At 36.9% G+C, this 24,276-nt stretch overlaps 1 long non-coding RNA gene across 1 annotated transcript in view; it reads left to right on the top strand.

Moving 5' to 3' along the window:
- LOC124266814 overlaps nucleotides 1–23,815 on the top strand; it is a 28,985-nt gene extending 5,170 nt beyond the window's left edge. Inside the window, exon 3 of the long non-coding RNA XR_006895860.1 lies at nucleotides 23,626–23,815. This is a non-coding gene — a long non-coding RNA (uncharacterized LOC124266814). The remainder of the gene's footprint in view (nucleotides 1–23,625) is intronic.
- The last annotated feature ends 461 nt before the right edge of the window (nucleotides 23,816–24,276 follow it).

Below are 24,276 nucleotides of genomic sequence, written 5' to 3'. Positions count from 1 at the left end.
GTACATGTGCAACATTGGCATAACTAGAGATTACTGTCATGTGTACATGTGCAAGGTTGGTACAACTAGAGATTACTGTAATGTGTACATGTGCAAGGTTGGTACAACTAGAGATTACTGTAATGTGTACATGTGCAAGGTTGGTACAACTAGAGATTACTGTAATGTGTACATGTGCAAGGTTGGTAAAACTAGAGATTACTGTAATGTGTACATGTGCAACATTGGCATAACTAGAGATTACTGTAATGTGTACATGTGCAACATTGGCATAACTAGAGATTACTGTAATGTGTACATGTGCAACATTGGCATAACTAGAGATTACTGTAATGTGTACATGTGCAAGGTTGGTACAACTAGAGATTACTGTAATGTGTACATGTGCAACATTGGCATAACTAGAGATTACTGTAATGTGTACATGTGCAACATTGGCATAACTAGAGATTACTGTAATATGTACATGTGCAACATTGGCATAACTAGAGATTACTGTAATATGTACATGTGCAACATTGGCATAACTAGAGATTACTGTAATATGTACATGTGCAACATTGGCATAACTAGAGATTACTGTAATATGTACATGTGCAAGGTTGGTACAACTAGAGATTACTGTAATGTGTACATGTGCAACATTGGCATAACTAGAGATTACTGTAATATGTACATGTGCAACATTGGCATAGCTAGAGATTACTGTAATGTGTACATGTGCAACATTGGCATAACTAGAGATTACTGTAATATGTACATGTGCAACATTGGCATAACTAGAGATTACTGTAATGTGTACATGTGCAACATTGGCATAACTAGAGATTACTGTAATGTGTACATGTGCAACATTGGCATAACTAGAGATTACTGTCATGTGTACATGTGCAGCATTGGCATAACTAGAGATTACTGTAATGTGTACATGTGCAAGGTTGGTAAAACTAGAGATTACTGTCATGTGTACATGTGCAACATTGGCATAACTAGAGATTACTGTAATGTGTACATGTGCAAGGTTGGTACAACTAGAGATTACTGTAATGTGTACATGTGCAAGGTTGGTACAACTAGAGATTACTGTCATGTGTACATGTGCAAGGTTGGTACAACTAGAGATTACTGTCATGTGTACATGTGCAACATTGGCATAACTAGAGATTACTGTCATGTGTACATGTGCAACATTGGCATAACTAGAGATTACTGTAATATGTACATGTGCAACATTGGCATAACTAGAGATTACTGTAATGTGTACATGTGCAAGGTTGGTGCAACTAGAGATTACTGTAATGTGTACATGTGCAAGATTGGCATAACTAGAGACTACTGTAATATGTACATGTGCAACATTGGCATAACTAGAGATTACTGTAATGTGTACATGTGCAACATTGGCATAACTAGAGATTACTGTAATGTGTACATGTGCAACATTGGCATAACTAGAGATTACTGTAATGTGTACATGTGCAACATTGGCATAACTAGAGATTACTGTAATGTGTACATGTGCAACATTGGCATAACTAGAGATTACTGTAATGTGTACATGTGCAAGGTTGGTACAACTAGAGATTACTGTAATGTGTACATGTGCAACATTGGCATAACTAGAGATTACTGTAATGTGTACATGTGCAACATTGGCATAACTAGAGATTACTGTAATGTGTACATGTGCAACATTGGCATAACTAGAGATTACTGTAATGTGTACATGTGCAAGGTTGGCATAACTAGAGATTACTGTAATGTGTACATGTGCAACATTGGCATAACTAGAGATTACTGTAATGTGTACATGTGCAACATTGGCATAACTAGAGATTACTGTAATGTGTACATGTGCAAGGTTGGTACAACTAGAGATTACTGTCATGTGTACATGTGCAACATTGGCATAACTAGAGTGTACATTACTGTACTGTAATGTGTACATGTGCAACATTGGCATAACTAGAGATTACTGTAATATGTACATGTGCAACATTGGCATAACTAGAGATTACTGTAATGTGTACATGTGCAACATTGGCATAACTAGAGATTACTGTAATGTGTACATGTGCAACATTGGCATAACTAGAGATTACTGTCATGTGTACATGTGCAACATTGGCATAACTAGAGATTACTGTAATGTGTACATGTGCAACATTGGCATAACTAGAGATTACTGTAATGTGTACATGTGCAACATTGGCATAACTAGAGATTACTGTAATGTGTACATGTGCAACATTGGCATAACTAGAGATTACTGTAATGTGTACATGTGCAACATTGGCATAACTAGAGATTACTGTAATGTGTACATGTGCAACATTGGCATAACTAGAGATTACTGTAATGTGTACATGTGCAACATTGGCATAACTAGAGATTACTGTAATGTGTACATGTGCAAGGTTGGTACAACTAGAGATTACTGTCATGTGTACATGTGAAAGGTTGGTACAACTAGAGATTACTGTAATGTGTACATGTGCAAGGTTGGTACAACTAGAGATTACTGTCATGTGTACATGTGCAACATTGGCATCACTAGAGATTACTGTAATATGTATATGTGCAACATTGGCATAACTAGAGATTACTGTAATATGTACATGTGCAACATTGGCATAACTAGAGATTACTGTAATGTGTACATGTGCAACATGTGGCATAAGTAGAGATTACTGTAATGTGTACATGTGCAACAACTAGAGATTACTGTAATGTGTACATGTGCAAGGTTGGTACAACTAGAGATTACTGTAATGTGTACATGTGCAAGGTTGGTACAACTAGAGATTACTGTAATATGTACATGTGCAAGGTTGGTACAACTAGAGATTACTGTAATGTGTACATGTGCAAGGTTGGTACAACTAGAGATTACTGTAATGTGTACATGTGCAAGGATGTACAACTAGAGATTACTAATCATGTGTACAAGGTTGGCACAACTAGAGATTACTGTAATGTGTACATGTGCAACATTGGCATAACTAGAGATTACTGTAATGTGTACATGTGCAACATTGGCATAACTAGAGATTACTGTAATATGTACATGTGCAACATTGGCATAACTAGAGATTACTGTAATGTGTACATGTGCAAGGTTGGTACAACTAGAGATTACTGTAATGTGTACATGTGCAACATTGGCATAACTAGAGATTACTGTAATGTGTACATGTGCAAGGTTGGCAAAACTAGAGATTACTGTAATGTGTACATGTGCAAGGTTGGTACAACTAGAGATTACTGTAATGTGTACATGTGCAACATTGGCATAACTAGAGATTACTGTAATGTGTACATGTGCAACATTGGCATAACTAGAGATTACTGTAATGTGTACATGTGCAACATTGGTACAACTACAATTACTGTAATGTGTACATGTGCAACTAGAGATCACTGTATTACTGTAATGTGTACATGTGCAAGGTTGGTACAACTAGAGATTACTGTAATGTGTACATGTGCAAGGTTGGTAAAACTAGAGATTACTGTAATGTGTACATGTGCAAGGTTGGTACAACTAGAGATTACTGTCATGTGTACATGTGCAACATTGGCATAACTAGAGATTACTGTAATGTGTACATGTGCAACATTGGCATAACTAGAGATTACTGTATGTACATGTGCAACATTGGCATAACTAGAGATTACTGTAATGTGTACATGTGCAAGGTTGGTACAACTAGAGATTACTGTAATGTGTACATGTGCAAGATTGGCATAACTAGAGATTACTGTAATGTGTACATGTGCAACATTGGCATAACTAGAGATTACTGTAATGTGTACATGTGCAACATTGGCATAACTAGAGATTACTGTAATGTGTACATGTGCGACATTGGCATAACTAGAGATTACTGTAATGTGTACATGTGCAAGGTTGGTACAACTAGAGAATACTGTAATGTGTACATGTGCAACATTGGCATAACTAGAGATTACTGTAATATGTACATGTGCAACATTGGCATAACTAGAGATTACTGTAATGTGTACATGTGCAAGGTTGGTAAAACTAGAGAATACTGTAATGTGTACATGTGCAAGGTTGGTACAACTAGAGATTACTGTAATGTGTACATGTGCAACATTGGCATAACTAGAGATTACTGTAATGTGTACATGTGCAACATTGGCATAACTAGAGATTACTGTCATGTGTACATGTGCAAGGTTGGTACAACTAGAGATTACTGTAATGTGTACATGTGCAAGGTTGGTACAACTAGAGATTACTGTAATGTGTACATGTGCAAGGTTGGTAAAACTAGAGATTACTGTAATGTGTACATGTGCAAGGTTGGTAAAACTAGAGATTACTGTAATGTGTACATGTGCAACATTGGCATAACTAGAGATTACTGTAATGTGTACATGTGCAAGGTTGGGCATAACTAGAGGTTACTGTAATGTGTACATGTGCAAGGTTGGTACAACTAGAGATTACTGTAATATGTACATGTGCAAGGTTGGTACAACTAGGGATTACTGTAATGTGTACATGTGCAAGGTTGGTACAACTAGAGATTACTGTCATGTGTACATGTGCAAGGATGGTACAACTAGAGATTACTGTCATGTGTACATGTGCAAGGTTGGTACAACTAGAGATTACTGTCATTTGTACATGTGCAACATTGGCATAACTAGAGATTACTGTAATGTGTACATGTGCAACATTGGCATAACTAGAGATTACTGTAATATGTACATGTGCAACATTGGCATAACTAGAGATTACTGTAATGTGTACATGTGCAAGGTTGGCATAACTAGAGATTACTGTCATGTGTACATGTGCAACATTGGCATAACTAGAGATTACTGTCATGTGTACATGTGCAACATTGGCATAACTAGAGATTACTGTAATGTGTACATGTGCAACATTGGCATAACTAGAGATTACTGTAATGTGTACATGTGCAACATTGGCATAACTAGAGATTACTGTAATGTGTACATGTGCAACATTGGCATAACTAGAGATTACTGTAATGTGTACATGTGCAACATTGGCATAACTAGAGATTACTGTAATGTGTACATGTGCAACATTGGCATAACTAGAGATTACTGTAATGTGTACATGTGCAACATTGGCATAACTAGAGATTACTGTAATGTGTACATGTGCAACATTGGTATAACTAGAGATTACTGTAATGTGTACATGTGCAAGGTTGGTACAACTAGAGATTACTGTAATGTGTACATGTGCAAGGTTGGTACAACTAGAGATTACTGTCATGTGTACATGTGCAACATTGGCATAACTAGAGATTACTGTAATATGTACATGTGCAACATTGGCATAACTAGAGATTACTGTAATATGTACATGTGCAACATTGGCATAACTAGAGATTACTGTAATGTGTACATGTGCAACATTGGCATAACTAGAGATTACTGTAATGTGTACATGTGCAAGGTTGGTACAACTAGAGATTACTGTAATGTGTACATGTGCAAGGTTGGTACAACTAGAGATTACTGTAATGTGTACATGTGCAAGGTTGGTACAACTAGAGATTACTGTAATGTGTACATGTGCAACATTGGCATAACTAGAGATTACTGTAATGTGTACATGTGCAACATTGGCATAACTAGAGATTACTGTAATATGTACATGTGCAACATTGGCATAACTAGAGATTACTGTAATGTGTACATGTGCAAGGTTGGTACAACTAGAGATTACTGTAATGTGTACATGTGCAAGATTGGCATAACTAGAGATTACTGTAATGTGTACATGTGCAACATTGGCATAACTAGAGATTACTGTAATGTGTACATGTGCAACATTGGCATAACTAGAGATTACTGTAATGTGTACATGTGCAACATTGGCATAACTAGAGATTACTGTAATGTGTACATGTGCAAGGTTGGTACAACTAGAGATTACTGTAATGTGTACATGTGCAACATTGGCATAACTAGAGATTACTGTAATATGTACATGTGCAACATTGGCATAACTAGAGATTACTGTAATGTGTACATGTGCAAGGTTGGTAAAACTAGAGAATACTGTAATGTGTACATGTGCAAGGTTGGTACAACTAGAGATTACTGTAATGTGTACATGTGCAACATTGGCATAACTAGAGATTACTGTAATGTGTACATGTGCAACATTGGCATAACTAGAGATTACTGTCATGTGTACATGTGCAAGGTTGGTACAACTAGAGATCACTGTAATGTGTACATGTGCAAGGTTGGTACAACTAGAGATTACTGTCATGTGTACATGTGCAAGGTTGGTAAAACTAGAGATTACTGTAATGTGTACATGTGCAAGGTTGGCACAACTAGAGATTACTGTCATGTGTACATGTGCAACATTGGCATAACTAGAGATTACTGTAATGTGTACATGTGCAACATTGGCATAAGTAGAGATTACTGTAATATGTACATGTGCAACATTGGCATAACTAGAGATTACTGTAATGTGTACATGTGCAAGGTTGGTACAACTAGAGATTACTGTAATGTGTACATGTGCAAGATTGGCATAACTAGAGATTACTGTAATGTGTACATGTGCAACATTGGCATAACTAGAGATTACTGTAATGTGTACATGTGCAACATTGGCATAACTAGAGATTACTGTAATGTGTACATGTGCGACATTGGCATAACTAGAGATTACTGTAATGTGTACATGTGCAAGGTTGGTACAACTAGAGAATACTGTAATGTGTACATGTGCAACATTGGCATAACTAGAGATTACTGTAATATGTACATGTGCAACATTGGCATAACTAGAGATTACTGTAATGTGTACATGTGCAAGGTTGGTAAAACTAGAGAATACTGTAATGTGTACATGTGCAAGGTTGGTACAACTAGAGATTACTGTAATGTGTACATGTGCAACATTGGCATAACTAGAGATTACTGTAATGTGTACATGTGCAACATTGGCATAACTAGAGATTACTGTCATGTGTACATGTGCAAGGTTGGTACAACTAGAGATTACTGTAATGTGTACATGTGCAAGGTTGGTACAACTAGAGATTACTGTAATGTGTACATGTGCAAGGTTGGTAAAACTAGAGATTACTGTAATGTGTACATGTGCAAGGTTGGTAAAACTAGAGATTACTGTAATGTGTACATGTGCAACATTGGCATAACTAGAGATTACTGTAATGTGTACATGTGCAAGGTTGGTACAACTAGAGGTTACTGTAATGTGTACATGTGCAAGGTTGGTACAACTAGAGATTACTGTAATATGTACATGTGCAAGGTTGGTACAACTAGGGATTACTGTAATGTGTACATGTGCAAGGTTGGTACAACTAGAGATTACTGTCATGTGTACATGTGCAAGGATGGTACAACTAGAGATTACTGTCATGTGTACATGTGCAAGGTTGGTACAACTAGAGATTACTGTCATTTGTACATGTGCAACATTGGCATAACTAGAGATTACTGTAATGTGTACATGTGCAACATTGGCATAACTAGAGATTACTGTAATATGTACATGTGCAACATTGGCATAACTAGAGATTACTGTAATGTGTACATGTGCAAGGTTGGTACAACTAGAGATTACTGTAATGTGTACATGTGCAACATTGGCATAACTAGAGATTACTGTCATGTGTACATGTGCAACATTGGCATAACTAGAGATTACTGTAATGTGTACATGTGCAACATTGGCATAACTAGAGATTACTGTAATGTGTACATGTGCGACATTGGCATAACTAGAGATTACTGTAATGTGTACATGTGCAAGGTTGGTACAACTAGAGATTACTGTAATGTGTACATGTGCAACATTGGCATAACTAGAGATTACTGTAATATGTACATGTGCAACATTGGCATAACTAGAGATTACTGTAATGTGTACATGTGCAACATTGGCATAACTAGAGATTACTGTAATGTGTACATGTGCAACATTGGCATAACTAGAGATTACTGTAATGTGTACATGTGCAACATTGGCATAACTAGAGATTACTGTAATGTGTACATGTGCGACATTGGCATAACTAGAGATTACTGTAATGTGTACATGTGCAAGGTTGGTACAACTAGAGATTACTGTAATGTGTACATGTGCAACATTGGCATAACTAGAGATTACTGTAATATGTACATGTGCAAGGTTGGTAAAACTAGAGAATACTGTAATGTGTACATGTGCAAGGTTGGTACAACTAGAGATTACTGTAATGTGTACATGTGCAACATTGGCATAACTAGAGATTACTGTAATGTGTACATGTGCAACATTGGCATAACTAGAGATTACTGTCATGTGTACATGTGCAAGGTTGGTACAACTAGAGATTACTGTAATGTGTACATGTGCAAGGTTGGTACAACTAGAGATTACTGTAATGTGTACATGTGCAAGGTTGGTAAAACTAGAGATTACTGTAATGTGTACATGTGCAAGGTTGGTAACTAGAGATTACTGTAAGTGTACAGAAGGTTACTGTAGAGATTACTGTAATGTGTGTGCAAGGTGGCATACAACTAGAGATTACTGTAATGTGTACATGTGCAAGGTTGGCACAACTAGAGATTACTGTAATGTGTACATGTGCAAGGTTGGTATAACTAGAGATTACTGTAATGTGTACATGTGCAAGGTTGGTAAAACTAGAGATTACTGTAATGTGTACATGTGCAAAGGTTGGTACAACTAGAGATTACTGTAAATGTACATGTGCAACATTGGCATAACTAAGATTACTGTAATGTGTACTAGAGATTGGTATAACTAGAGATTACTGTACATGTGTACATGTGCAACATTGGCATAACTAGAGATTACTGTAATGTGTACATGTGCAACATTGGCATAACTAGAGATTACTGTAATGTGTACATGTGCAACATTGGCATAACTAGAGATTACTGTAATGTGTACATGTGCAACATTGGCATAACTAGAGATTACTGTGTGTACATGTGCAACATTGGCATAACTAGAGATTACTGTAATGTGTACATGTGCAACATTGGTATAACTAGAGATTACTGTAATGTGTACATGTGCAACATTGGCATAACTAGAGATTACTGTAATGTGTACATGTGCAACATTGGCATAACTAGAGATTACTGTAATGTGTACATGTGCAACATTGGCATAACTAGAGATTACTGTAATGTGTACATGTGCAAGGTTGGTACAATAGAGATTACTGTAATGTGTACATGTGCAACATTGGCATAACTAGAGATTACTGTAATGTGTACATGTGCAAGGTTTGGCATAACTAGAGATTACTGTAATGTGTACATGTGCAAGGTTGGCATAACTAGAGATTACTGTAATGTGTACATGTGCAACATTGGCATAACTAGAGATTACTGTAATGTGTACATGTGCAACATTGGCATAACTAGAGATTACTGTAATGTGTACATGTGCAAGGTTGGTACAACTAGAGATTACTGTAATGTGTACATGTGCAAGGTTGGTACAACTAGAGATTACTGTAATGTGTACATGTGCAAGGTTGGTACAACTAGAGATTACTGTAATGTGTACATGTGCAAGGTTGGTAAAACTAGAGATTACTGTAATGTGTACATGTGCAACATTGGCATAACTAGAGATTACTGTAATGTGTACATGTGCAAGGTTGGTACAACTAGAGATTACTGTAATGTGTACATGTGCAAGGTTGGTACAACTAGAGATTACTGTAATGTGTACATGTGCAAGGTTGGTACAACTAGAGATTACTGTAATGTGTACATGTGCAAGGTTGGTAACAACTAGAGATTACTGTAATGTGTACATGTGCAACATTGGCATAACTAGAGATTACTGTAATGTGTACATGTGCAACATTGGCATAACTAGAGATTACTGTAATGTGTACATGTGCAACATTGGCATAACTAGAGATTACTGTAATGTGTACATGTGCAAGGTTGGTACAACTAGAGATTACTGTAATGTGTACATGTGCAACATTGGCATAACTAGAGATTACTGTAATGTGTACATGTGCAACATTGGCATAACTAGAGATTACTGTAATGTGTACATGTGCAAGGTTGGCATAACTAGAGATTACTGTAATGTGTACATGTGCAACATTGGCATAACTAGAGATTACTGTAATGTGTACATGTGCAACATTGGTACAACTAGAGATTACTGTCATGTGTACATGTGCAAGGTTGGCATAACTAGAGATTACTGTAATGTGTACATGTGCAACATTGGCATAACTAGAGATTACTGTAATGTGTACATGTGCAACATTGGTAACATAACTAGAGATTACTGTAATGTGTACATGTGCAACATTGGCATAACTAGAGATTACTGTAATGTGTACATGTGCAACATTGGTACAACTAGAGATTACACATGTGCAAGGTTGGTACAACTAGAGATTACTGTAATGTGTACATGTGCAACATTGGCATAACTAGAGATTACTGTAATGTGTACATGTGCAACATTGGCACAACTAGAGATTACTGTAATGTGTACATGTGCAACATTGGCATAACTAGAGATTACTGTAATGTGTACATGTGCAACATTGGCATAACTAGAGATTACTGTAATGTGTACATGTGCAACATTGGCATAACTAGAGATTACTGTAATGTGTACATGTGCAACATTGGCATAACTAGAGATTACTGTAATGTGTACATGTGCAAGCATTGGCACAACTAGAGATTACTGTAATGTGTACATGTGCAACATTGGCATAACTAGAGATTACTGTAATGTGTACATGTGCAAGGTTGGTACAACTAGAGATTACTGTAATGTGTACATGTGCAACATTGGCATAACTAGAGATTACTGTAATGTGTACATGTGCAACATTGGCATAACTAGAGATTACTGTAATGTGTACATGTGCAAGGTTGGTAAAACTAGAGATTACTGTAATGTGTACATGTGCAAGGTTGGTATAACTAGAGATTACTGTAATGTGTACATGTGCAACATTGGCATAACTAGAGATTACTGTAATGTGTACATGTGCAACATTGGCATAACTAGAGATTACTGTAATGTGTACATGTGCAAGGTTGGTACAACTAGAGATTACCTGTAATGTGTACATGTGCAAGGTTGGTACAACTAGAGATTACTGTAAATGTACATGTGCAAGGTTGGTAAAACTAGAGATTACTGTAATGTGTACATGTGCAACATTGGCATAACTAGAGATTACTGTAATGTGTACATGTGCAACATTGGCATAACTAGAGATTACTGTAATGTGTACATGTGCAACATTGGCATAACTAGAGATTACTGTAATATGTACATGTGCAAGATTACTGTAATCATGTACATTGGTACAACTAGAGATTACTGTAATGTGTACATGTGCAACATTGGCATAACTAGAGATTACTGTAATGTGTACATGTGCAACATTGGCATAACTAGAGATTACTGTAATGTGTACATGTGCAACATTGGCATAACTAGAGATTACTGTAATGTGTACATGTGCAACATTGGCATAACTAGAGATTACTGTAATGTGTACATGTGCAACATTGGTACAACTAGAGATTACTGTAATGTGTACATGTGCAACATTGGCATAACTAGAGATTACTGTAATGTGTACATGTGCAACATTGGCATAACTAGAGATTACTGTAATGTGTACATGTGCAAGGTTGGTAAAACTAGAGAATACTGTAATGTGTACATGTGCAAGGTTTGGTAACAACCAGATTACTGTAATTACATGTGCATATTGGCATAACTAGAGATTACTGTAATGTGTACATGTGCAACATTGGCATAACTAGAGATTACTGTAATGTGTACATGTGCAACATTGGCATAACTAGAGATTACTGTAATGTGTACATGTGCAAGGTTGGTAACAACTAGAGATTACTGTAATGTGTACATGTGCAAGGTTGGTAAAACTAGAGATTACTGTAATGTGTACATGTGCAAGGTTGGCATAACTAGAGATTACTGTAATGTGTACATGTGCAACATTGGCATAACTAGAGATTACTGTAATGTGTACATGTGCAACATTGGCATAACTAGAGATTACTGTAATGTGTACATGTGCAAAGGTTGGTACAACTAGAGATTACTGTAATATGTACATGTGCAAGGTTGGTACAACTAGAGATTACTGTAATGTGTACATGTGCAAGGTTGGTACAACTAGAGATTACTGTCATGTGTACATGTGCAGGATGGTACAACTAGAGATTACTGTCATGTGTACATGTGCAAGGTTGGTACAACTAGAGATTACTGTAATGCGTGTACATGTGCAACATTGGCATAACTAGAGATTACTGTAATGTGTACATGTGCAACATTGGCATAACTAGAGATTACTGTAATATGTACATGTGCAACATTGGCATAACTAGAGATTACTGTAATGTGTACATGTGCAAGGTTGGTACAACTAGAGATTACTGTAATGTGTACATGTGCAACATTGGCATAACTAGAGATTACTGTCATGTGTACATGCAACATTGGCAAATAGAGATTACAATGTGCAACATTGGCATAACTAGAGATTACTGTAATGTGTACATGTGCAACATTGGCATAACTAGAGATTACTGTAATGCTGTACATGTTACAACTAAGTTACTGTAATGTGTACATTTTACAACATTGGAGATAACTAGAGATTACTGTAATGTGTACATGTGCAACATTGGCATAACTAGAGATTACTGTAATGTGTACATGTGCAACATTGGCATAACTAGAGATTACTGTAATGTACATGTGCAACATTGGCATAATGTACCAGAGATTACTAACTAGAATGTGTACATGTGCGACATTGGCATAACTAGAGATTACTGTAATGTGTACATGTGCAACATTGGCATAACTAGAGATTACTGTAATGTGTACATGTGCAACATTGGCATAACTAGAGATTACTGTAATATGTACATAATGCAAGGGGTTGGTAAAACTAGAATACTGTAATGTGTACATGTGCAACATTGGCATAACTAGAGATTACTGTAATATGTACATGTGCAACATTGGCATAACTAGAGATTACTGTAATGTGTACATGTGCAAGGTTGGTAAAAAACTAGAGAATACTGTAATGTGTACATGTGCAAGGTTGGCATACAACTAGAGATTACTGTAATGTGTACATGTGCAACATTGGCATAACTAGAGATTACTGTAATGTGTACATGTGCAACATTGGCATAACTAGAGATTACTGTAATGTGTACATGTGCAAGGTTGGTACAACTAGAGATTACTGTAATGTGTACATGTGCAAGGTTGGTACAACTAGAGATTACTGTAATGTGTACATGTGCAAGGTTGGCATAACTAGAGATTACTGTAATGTGTACATGTGCAACATTGGCATAACTAGAGATTACTGTAATATGTACATGTGCAACATTGGCATAACTACTGTAATGTGTACATGTGCAAGGTTGGTATAACTAGAGATTACTGTAATGTGTACATGTGCAAGGTTGGTACAACTAGAGATTACTGTAATGTGTACATGTGCAAGGTTGGTACAACTAGAGATTACTGTCATGTGTACATGTGCAAGGTTGGTACAACTAGAGATTACTGTCATGTACATGTGCAACATTGGTGCAACCAGAGATTACTCGTCATGTGTACATGTGCAAACTAACTAGAGTTACTGTACATGTGCAACATTGGCATAACTAGAGATTACTGTGTGTACATGTGCAACATTGGCATAACTAGAGATTACTGTAATGTGTACATGTGCAACATTGGCATAACTAGAGATTACTGTAATGTGTACATGCGCAAGGTTGGTACAACTAGAGATTACTGTAATGTGTACATGTGCAACATTGGCATAACTAGAGATTACTGTAATGTGTACATGTGCAACATTGGCATAACTAGAGATTACTGTAATGTGTACATGTGCAACATTGGCATAACTAGAGATTACTGTAATGTGTACATGTGCAACATTGGCATAACTAGAGATTACTGTAATGTGTACATGTGCAAGGTTGGTATAACTAGAGATTACTGTAATGTGTACATGTGCAACATTGGTATAACTAGAGATTACTGTAATGTGTACATGTGCAAGGTTGGTACAACTAGAGATTACTGTAATGTGTACATGTGCAACATTGGCATAACTAGAGATTACTGTAATATGTACATGTGCAACATTGGCATAACTAGAGATTACTGTACATGTGTACATGTGCAAGGCCTGGTTAGCATAACTAGAGAATACTGTAATGTGTACATGTGCAAGGTTGGTACAACTAGAGATTACTGTAATGTGTGCATGTGCACCATTGGCATAACTAGAGATTACTGTAATGTGTACATGTGCAACATTGGCATAACTAGAGATTACTGTCATGTGTACATGTGCAAGGTTGGTACAACTAGAGATTACTGTAATGTGTACATGTGCAAGGTTGGTACAACTAGAGATTACTGTAATGTACATGTGCAAGGTTGGTAAAACTAGAGATTACTGTAATGTGTACATGTGCAAGGTTGGTAAAACTAGAGATTACTGTAATGTGTACATGTGCAACATTGGCATAACTAGAGATTACTGTAATGTGTACATGTGCAAGGTTGGTACAACTAGAGGTTACTGTAATGTGTACATGTGCAAGGTTGGTACAACTAGAGATTACTGTAATATGTACATGTGCAAGGTTGGTACAACTAGAGATTACTGTAATGTGTACATGTGCAAGGTTGGTACAACTAGAGATTACTGTAATGTGTACATGTGCAAGGATGGTACAACTAGAGATTACTGTAATGTGTACATGTGCAAGGTTGGTACAACTAGAGATTACTGTCATTTGTACATGTGCAACATTGGCATAACTAGAGATTACTGTAATGTGTACATGTGCAACATTGGCATAACTAGAGATTACTGTAATATGTACATGTGCAACATTGGCATAACTAGAGATTACTGTAATGTGTACATGTGCAAGGTTGGCATAACTAGAGATTACTGTAATGTGTACATGTGCAACATTGGCATAACTAGAGATTACTGTAATGTGTACATGTGCAACATTGGCATAACTAGAGATTACTGTAATGTGTACATGTGCAACATTGGCATAACTAGAGATTACTGTAATGTGTACATGTGCGACATTGGCATAACTAGAGATTACTGTAATGTGTACATGTGCAAGGTTGGTACAACTAGAGATTACTGTAATGTGTACATGTGCAACATTGGCATAACTAGAGATTACTGTAATATGTACATGTGCAACATTGGCATAACTAGAGATTACTGTAATGTGTACATGTGCAACATTGGCATAACTAGAGATTACTGTAATGTGTACATGTGCAACATTGGCATAACTAGAGATTACTGTAATGTGTACATGTGCAACATTGGCATAACTAGAGATTACTGTAATGTGTACATGTGCAACATTGGCATAAGTAGAGATTACTGTAATGTGTACATGTGCAAGGTTGGCATAACTAGAGATTATATGTAATGTGTGTACATGTGCAACATTGGCATAACTAGAGATTACTGTAATATGTACATGTGCAAGGTTGGTACAACTAGAGAATACTGTAATGTGTACATGTGCAACATTGGCATAACTAGAGATTACTGTAATATGTACATGTGCAACATTGGCATAACTAGAGATTACTGTAATGTGTACATGTGCAAGGTTGGTAAAACTAGAGAATACTGTAATGTGTACATGTGCAAGGTTGGTACAACTAGAGATTACTGTAAATGTGTACATGTGCACCATTGGCATAACTAGAGATTACTGTAATGTGTACATGTGCAACATTGGCATAACTAGAGATCACTGTCATGTGTACATGTGCAAGGTTGGTACAACTAGAGATTACTGTAATGTGTACATGTGCAAGGTTGGTACAACTAGAGATTACTGTAATGTGTACATGTGCAAGGTTGGTAAAACTAGAGATTACTGTAATGTGTACATGTGCAAGGTTGGTAAAACTAGAGATTACTGTAATGTGTACATGTGCAACATTGGCATAACTAGAGATTACTGTAATGTGTACATGTGCAAGGTTGGTACAACTAGAGGTTACTGTAATGTGTACATGTGCAAGGTTGGTACAACTAGAGATTACTGTAATATGTACATGTGCAAGGTTGGTACAACTAGGGATTACTGTAATGTGTACATGTGCAAGGTTGGTACAACTAGAGATTACTGTCATGTGTACATGTGCAAGGATGGTACAACTAGAGATTACTGTCATGTGTGTACATGTGCAAGGTTGGTACAACTAGAGATTACTGTCATTTGTACATGTGCAACATTGGCATAACTAGAGATTACTGTAATGTGTACATGTGCAACATTGGCATAACTAGAGATTACTGTAATGTGTACATGTGCAACATTGGCATAACTAGAGATTACTGTAATGTGTACATGTGCAAGGTTGGTACAACTAGAGATTACTGTAATGTGTACATGTGCAACATTGGCATAACTAGAGATTACTGTAATGTGTACATGTGCAACATTGGCATAACTAGAGATTACTGTAATGTGTACATGTGCAACATTGGCATAACTAGAGATTACTGTAATGTGTACATGTGCAACATTGGCATAACTAGAGATTACTGTAATGTGTACATGTGCAAGGTTGGTACAACTAGAGATTACTGTAATGTGTACATGTGCAACATTGGCATAACTAGAGATTACTGTAATATGTACATGTGCAACATTGGCATAACTAGAGATTACTGTAATGTGTACATGTGCAACATTGGCATAACTAGAGATTACTGTAATGTGTACATGTGCAACATTGGCATAACTAGAGATTACTGTAATGTGTACATGTGCAACATTGGTACAACTAGAGATTACTGTAATGTGTACATGTGCAACATTGGTATAACTAGAGATTACTGTAATGTGTACATGTGCAAGGTTGGCACAACTAGAGATTACTGTAATGTGTACATGCAGGGTGCAACATTGGTATAACTAGAGATTACTGTAATGTGTGCATGTGCAACATTGGTACAACTAGAGATTACTGTAATGTGTACATGTGCAAGGTTGGCATAACTAGAGATTACTGTAATGTGTACATGTGCAAGGTTGGTACAACTAGAGATTACTGTAATGTGTACATGTGCAAGGTTGGTACAACTAGAGATTACTGTAATGTGTACATGTGCCATTGGTACAACTAGAGATTACTGTAATGTGTACATGTGCAACATTGGCATAACTAGAGATTACTGTAATGTGTTACATGTGCAAGGTAACCAGAGATTACTGTAATGTGTACATGCAAGGTTGAAACAACCAGAGATTACTGTAATGTGTACATGTGCAAGGTTGGTATAACTAGAGATTACTGTAATGTGTGTTGTGCAAGGGTTGGGTACAACTAGAGATTACTGTAATGTGTACATGTGCAACATTGGCATAATCTAGAGATTACTGTAATGTGTACATGTGCAACATTGGTATTAACTAGAGATTACTATGTGTACATTATTACTGTAATGTGTACATGTGCAAGGTTGGTAAAACTAGAGATTACTGTAATGTGTACATGTGCAACATTGGCATAACTAGAGATTACTGTAATGTGTACATGTGCAAGGTTGGCATAACTAGAGATTACTGTAATGTGTACATGCAACATTGGTACATGTAATGTGTACATGTGCAAGGTTGGTACAACTAGAGATTACTGTAATGTGTACTGTGCAATGGCATAACTGATTACTGTAATGTGTGCATGTGCAAGGTTGGTACAACTAGAGATTACTGTAATGTGTACATGTGCAAGGTTGGTACAACTAGAGATTACTGTAATGTGTACATGTGCAAGGTTGGTACAACTAGAGATTACTGTAATGTGTACATGTGCAACATTGGCATAACTAGAGATTACTGTAATGTGTACATGTGCAAGGTTGGCATAAACTAGAGATTACTGTAATGTGTACATGTGCAACATTGGTACAACTAGAGATTACTGTAATGTGTACATGTGCAAGGTTGGTACAACTAGAGATTACTGTAATGTGTACATGTGCAAGGTTGGTACAACTAGAGATTACTGTAATGTGTGCATGTGCAAGGTTGGTACAACTAGAGATTACTGTAATGTGTACATGTGCAATTTATTGGCATAACTAGAGATTACTGTAATGTGTACATGTGTAAGCATGTAGAGCAACAAGTGGCATTGGCATAACTAGAGATTACTGTAATGTGTACATGTGCAAGGTTGGTACAACTAGAGATTACTGTAATGTGTGCATGTGCAACATTAGGTATAACTGTGTAATGTAATGCGTATGTGCAACATTGGCATAACTACTAAAACTGTGCAAGTGTACATCGTGCAAGGTTGGTGCAACTCGCAGAACTGTAATGTGTACATGTGCAAGGTTGGTACAACTAGAGATTACCGTAATGTGTACATGTGCAAGGTTGGTACAACTAGAGATTACTGTAATGTGTGCATGTGCAACATTGGTATAACTAGAGATTACTGTAATGTGTACATGTGCAAGGTTGGTACAACTAGAGATTACTGTAATGTGTACATGTGCAACATTGGCATAACTAGAGATTACTGTAATGTGTACATGTGCAACATTGGCACAACTAGAGATTACTGTAATGTGTGTGCAATGCGTGCGTACATGTGCAAGGTTGGTACAACTCGAGATTACTGTAATGTGTACATGTGCAAGGTTGGTACAACTAGAGATTACTGTAATGTGTACATGTGCAACATTGGCATAACTAGAGATTACTGTAATGTGTACATGTGCAAACATTGGCATAACTAGAGATTACTGTAATGTGTACATGTGCAAGGTTGGATTACTGTAATGTGTACATGTGCAACATTGGCATAACTAGAGATTACTGTAATGTGTACATGTGCAAGGTTGGTACAACTAGAGATTACTGTAATGTGTACATGTGCAACATTGGCATAACTAGAGATTACTGTAATGTGTACATGTGCAACATTGGCATAACTAGAGATTACTGTAATGCGTACATGTGCAACATTGGCATAACTAGAGATTACTGTAATGTGTACATGTGCAACATTGGCATAACTAGAGATTACTGTAATGTGTACATGTGCAAGGTTGGTACAACTAGAGATTACTGTAATGTGTACATGTGCAACATTGGCATAACTAGAGATTACTGTAATGTGTACATGTGCAACATTGGCATACAACTAGAGATTACTGTAATGTGTACATGTGCAAATTGGCATAACTAGAGATTACTGTAATGTGTACATGTGCAAGGTTGGTATAACTAGAGATTACTGTAATGTGTACATGTGCAACATTGGCATAACTAGAGATTACTGTAATGTGTACATGTGCAAGGTTGGTACAACTAGAGATTACTGTAATGTGTACATGTGCAAGGTTGGTACAACTAGAGATTACTGTAATGTGTACATGTGCAAGGTTGGTACAACTAGAGATTACTGTAATGTGTACATGTGCAAGGTTGGTAAAACTAGAGATTACTGTAATGTGTACATGTGCAAGGTTGGTACAACTAGAGATTACTGTAATGTGTACATGTGCAACATTGGCATAATCTAGAGATTACTGTAATGTACATGTGCAAGGATACAACCAGAGATTACTGTAATGTGTACATGTGCAAGGTTGGTACAACTCGAGATTACTGTAATATGTACATGTGCAAGGTTGGTACAACTAGAGATTACTGTAATGTGTACATGTGCAAGGTTGGTACAACTAGAGATTACTGTAATGTGTACATGTGCAACATTGGCATAACTAGAGATTACTGTAATGTGTACATGTGCAAGGTTGGTACAACTAGAGATTACTGTAATGTACATGTGCAACATTGGCATAACTAGAGATTACTGTAATGTGTACATGTGCAACATTGGCATAACTAGAGATTACTGTAATGTGTACATGTGCAAGGTTGGCATAACTAGAGATTACTGTAATGTGTACATGTGCAAGGTTGGCACAACTAGAGATTACTGTAATGTGTACATGTGCAAGGTTAGTTGGCATAACTAGAGATTACTGTAATGTGTACATGTGCAACATTGGCATAACTAGAGATTACTGTAATGTGTACATGTGCAAGGTTGGTACAACCAGAGATTACTGTAATGTGTACATGTGCAAGGTTGGTATAACTAGAGATTACTGTAATGTGTACATGTGCAAGGTTGGTACAACTAAGATTACTGTAATGTGTACATGTGCAACATTGGCATAACTAGAGATTACTGTAATGTGTACATGTGCAACATTGGCATAACTAGAGATTACTGTAATGTGTACATGTGCAACATTGGCATAACTAGAGATTACTGTAATGTGTACATGTGCAAGGTTGGCATAACTAGAGATTACTGTAATGTGTACATGTGTTGGCATAACTAGAGACTGCTAATGTTGTGTACATGTGCAACATTGGTACAACTAGAGATTACTGTAATGTGTACATGTGCAAGGTTGGTACAACTAGAGATTACTGTAATGTGTACATGTGCAAGGTTGGCATAACTAGAGATTACTGTAATGTGTACATGTGCAAGGTTGGTACAACTCAGAGATTATGTAATGTGTACATGTAATGTGTACATGTGCAAGGTTGGTACAACTGCGAGATTACTGTAATGTGATTACCGTAACGTGCATGTGCAAGGTTGGTAAAACTAGAGAATACTGTAATGTCGCACAATGTGCAAGGTTGGAAGTAACGCAGAGATTACTGTAATGTGTACATGTGCAAGGTTGGCATAACTAGAGATTACTGTAATGTGTACATGTGCAACATTGGCATAACTAGAGATCACTGTAATGTACATGTGCAAGGTTGGTACGCAACTAGAGATTACCGTAATGTGTACACGTGCAAGGTTGGCAATAAACAGAGATTATCTGCAATGCGCTGTACAGCAAAAACATTGGCATAACTAGAGATTACTGTAATGTGTACATGTGGTATAACTAGGAGGTAATGCGTAATACAACTAACGGTAGAGATTACTGTAATGTGTACATGTGCAAGGTTGGTACAACTAGAGATTACTGTAATGTGTACATGTGCAAAGGTTGGTATAACTAGAGATTACTGTAATGTGTACATGTGCAACATTGGCATAACTAGAGATTACTGTAATGCATGTATGTGCAAGGTTGGTATAACCAGAGATTACTGTAATGTGTACATGTGCAACATTGGCATAACTAGAGATTACTGTAATGTGTACATGTGCAAGGTTGGTACAACTAGAGATTACTGTAATGTGTACATGTGCAAGGTTGGCATTAACTAACTAGAGACATGTAATGTACATGGCAAGGTTTGGCATAACCTAGAGATTACTGTAAATGTGTACATGTGCAAAACATTGGTATAACCAGAGATTACTGTAATGTGTACATGTGCAAGGTTGGTACACAACTAGAGATTACTGTAATGTGTACATGTGCAAGGTTGGTACAACTAGAGATTACTGTAATGTACATGTGCAGCATTGGCATAACTAGAGATTACTGTAATGTGTACATGTGCAACATTGGCATAACTAGAGATTACTGTAATGTGTACATGTGCAAGGTTGGTACAACTAGAGATACTACTGTAATGTGTACATGTGCAAGGTTGGTACAACTAGAGATTACTGTAATGTGTACATGTGCAAGGTTGGCATAACTAGAGATTACTGTAATGTGTACATGTGCAACATTGGCATAACTAGAGATTACTGTAATGTGTACATGTGCAACATTGGCATAACTAGAGATTACTGTAATGTAATGTGCAAGGTTGTAGAGATTACTGTAATGTGTACATGTGCAAGGTTGGCATAACTAGAGATTACTGTAATGTGTACATGTGCAAGGTTGGCATAACTAGAGATTACTGTAATGTGTACATGTGCAAGGTTGGTACAACTAGAGATTACTGTAATGTGTACATGTGCAAGGTTGGCATAACTAGAGATTACTGTAATGTGTACATGTGCAACATTGGCATAACTAGAGATTACTGTAATGTGTACATGTGATTACTGTAATGTGTACATGTGCATTGGGTTAGGTATAACTAGAGATTACTGTAATGTGTACATGTGCAAGGTTGGCATAACTAGAGATTACTGTAATGTGTACATGTGCAACATTGTTAAAATAACTAGAGATTACTGTAATGTGTACATGTGCAACATTGGCATAACTAGAATTACTGTAATATGTACTGTGGCATGTGAGATTACTGTAATGTGTACATGTGCAAGGTTGGCACAACTAGAGATTACTGTAATGTGTACATGTGCAACATTGGCATAACTAGAGATTACTGTAATGTGTACATGTGCAACATTGGCATAACTAGAGATTACTGTAATGTGTACATGTGCAAGGTTGGTACAACTAGAGATTACTGTAATGTGTACATGTGCAACATTGGCATAACTAGAGATTACTGTAATGTGTGTACATGTGGAAGGTTACTACAAGCATAACTAGAGATTACTGTAATGTGTAAGGTTGAATTTACAACTAGAGATTACTGTAATGTGTACATGTGCAAGGTTGGTACAACTAGAGATTACTGTAATGTGTACATGTGCAAGGTTGGTAAAACAGAGATTACTGTAATGTGTACATGTGCAAGGTTGGTACAACTAGAGATTACTGTAATGTGTACATGTGCAACATTGGCATAACTAGAGATTACTGTAATGTGTACATGTGCAAGGTTGGTACAACTAGAGATTACTGTAATGTGTACATGTGGAAGGTTGTAATGTGTAATGTTACAACTAACGAGAGATTACTGTAATGTGTACATGTGCAAGGTTGGCATAACTAGAGATTACTGTAATGTGTACATGTGCAAGGTTGGTACAACTAGAGATTACTGTAATGTGTACATGTGCAAGGTTGGTACAACTAGAGATTACTGTAATGTGTACATGTGCAAGGTTGGTATAACTAGAGATTACTGTAATGTGTACATGTGCAAGGTTGGTACAACTAGAGATTACTGTAATGTGTACATGTGCAAGGTTGGTACAACTAGAGATTACTGTAATGTGTACATGTGCAAGGTTGGTACAACTAGAGATTACTGTAGTATGTACATGTGCAAGGTTGGTACAACTAGGGATTACTGTAATGTGTACATGTGCAAGGTTGGTACAACTGGAGATTATTGTAATGTGTACATATGCAAGGTTGGTACAACTAACCACTTTCGTGGCTTCTTTTTTGTCATGGAAACAAATATTCTCTCTGATTTCCTAAATGTATCAGAACGGATGGTCCTGCCAACGAGGACAAGTTCTATATCTCTGATTTAACAAACACGCCTTGTCAGCAACAAACGCAGTAACACTCTCGCTCTGTTGGAAGTTGTTCACTTCTCCTACAAATAATCTAATTTCCACAGTAGAGACGAAACTTTCTTTGTCATATAATATTATTCAACAACGAGGTATAATGCGTACTCTTTCATTCACTGCAGGCTGAAACTGGGCACAGTCTACAAAGACGAATCATTCCACCCGAGAAACAATACAGAGAAACGACCTGGAGAAGCACCCCGTTACATTTACTTTGAATTCATATTTAGTAAATATTCCCCCACATCATCTTGCTTCAGTGCTGTTATACGGTTCACTAACAATATGATATCTGAAATAAACATGTAATTGCAACAAGTGGATGGGTAAAGCTATTGGAGTTGTTCTTCTTTATCATTGTGGTGACAGCCCTAAAGTGGTTCGCGATGGCAATCTCCACAGAGCATTGTGGTAACACACTCCTTCAGCCAAGTGGTCAGCATCTACATTGAATGTAGAGGTAGCACTCTTCATTTCCTATTGGTATAACAATCACCAATAGGTACTCCTATTGGTATAACAATCACCAATAGGTACTTGTACTTTTACCTTGTATAGTATTTACAATCTGTTTCCTCAAGTACAGCGGTAACAAGGTTCATCGAAAATGGCAGTAAACATTACCCACAGCGTTATCCTTCAGTTAAACGGGTCGATGTTACTGCTGGTGGACTTGAGCCTGTGAGTTACATTAAAAGAATTTATCGATTACACTGACTGAGAAAACATGTTGTTACTCTGCACGGCACGTTCTATTGGGTGTACAAATGTAA

The sequence above is a fragment of the Haliotis rubra genome, unplaced genomic scaffold (assembly GCF_003918875.1).
Source record: "Haliotis rubra isolate DU_JTF1 unplaced genomic scaffold, ASM391887v1 Scf128, whole genome shotgun sequence".
NCBI classification, from domain to species: domain Eukaryota; kingdom Metazoa; phylum Mollusca; class Gastropoda; order Lepetellida; family Haliotidae; genus Haliotis; species Haliotis rubra.
Note: the sequence above shows the minus strand (reverse complement) of the source record. Positions and strands in the feature narration are given on the sequence as shown.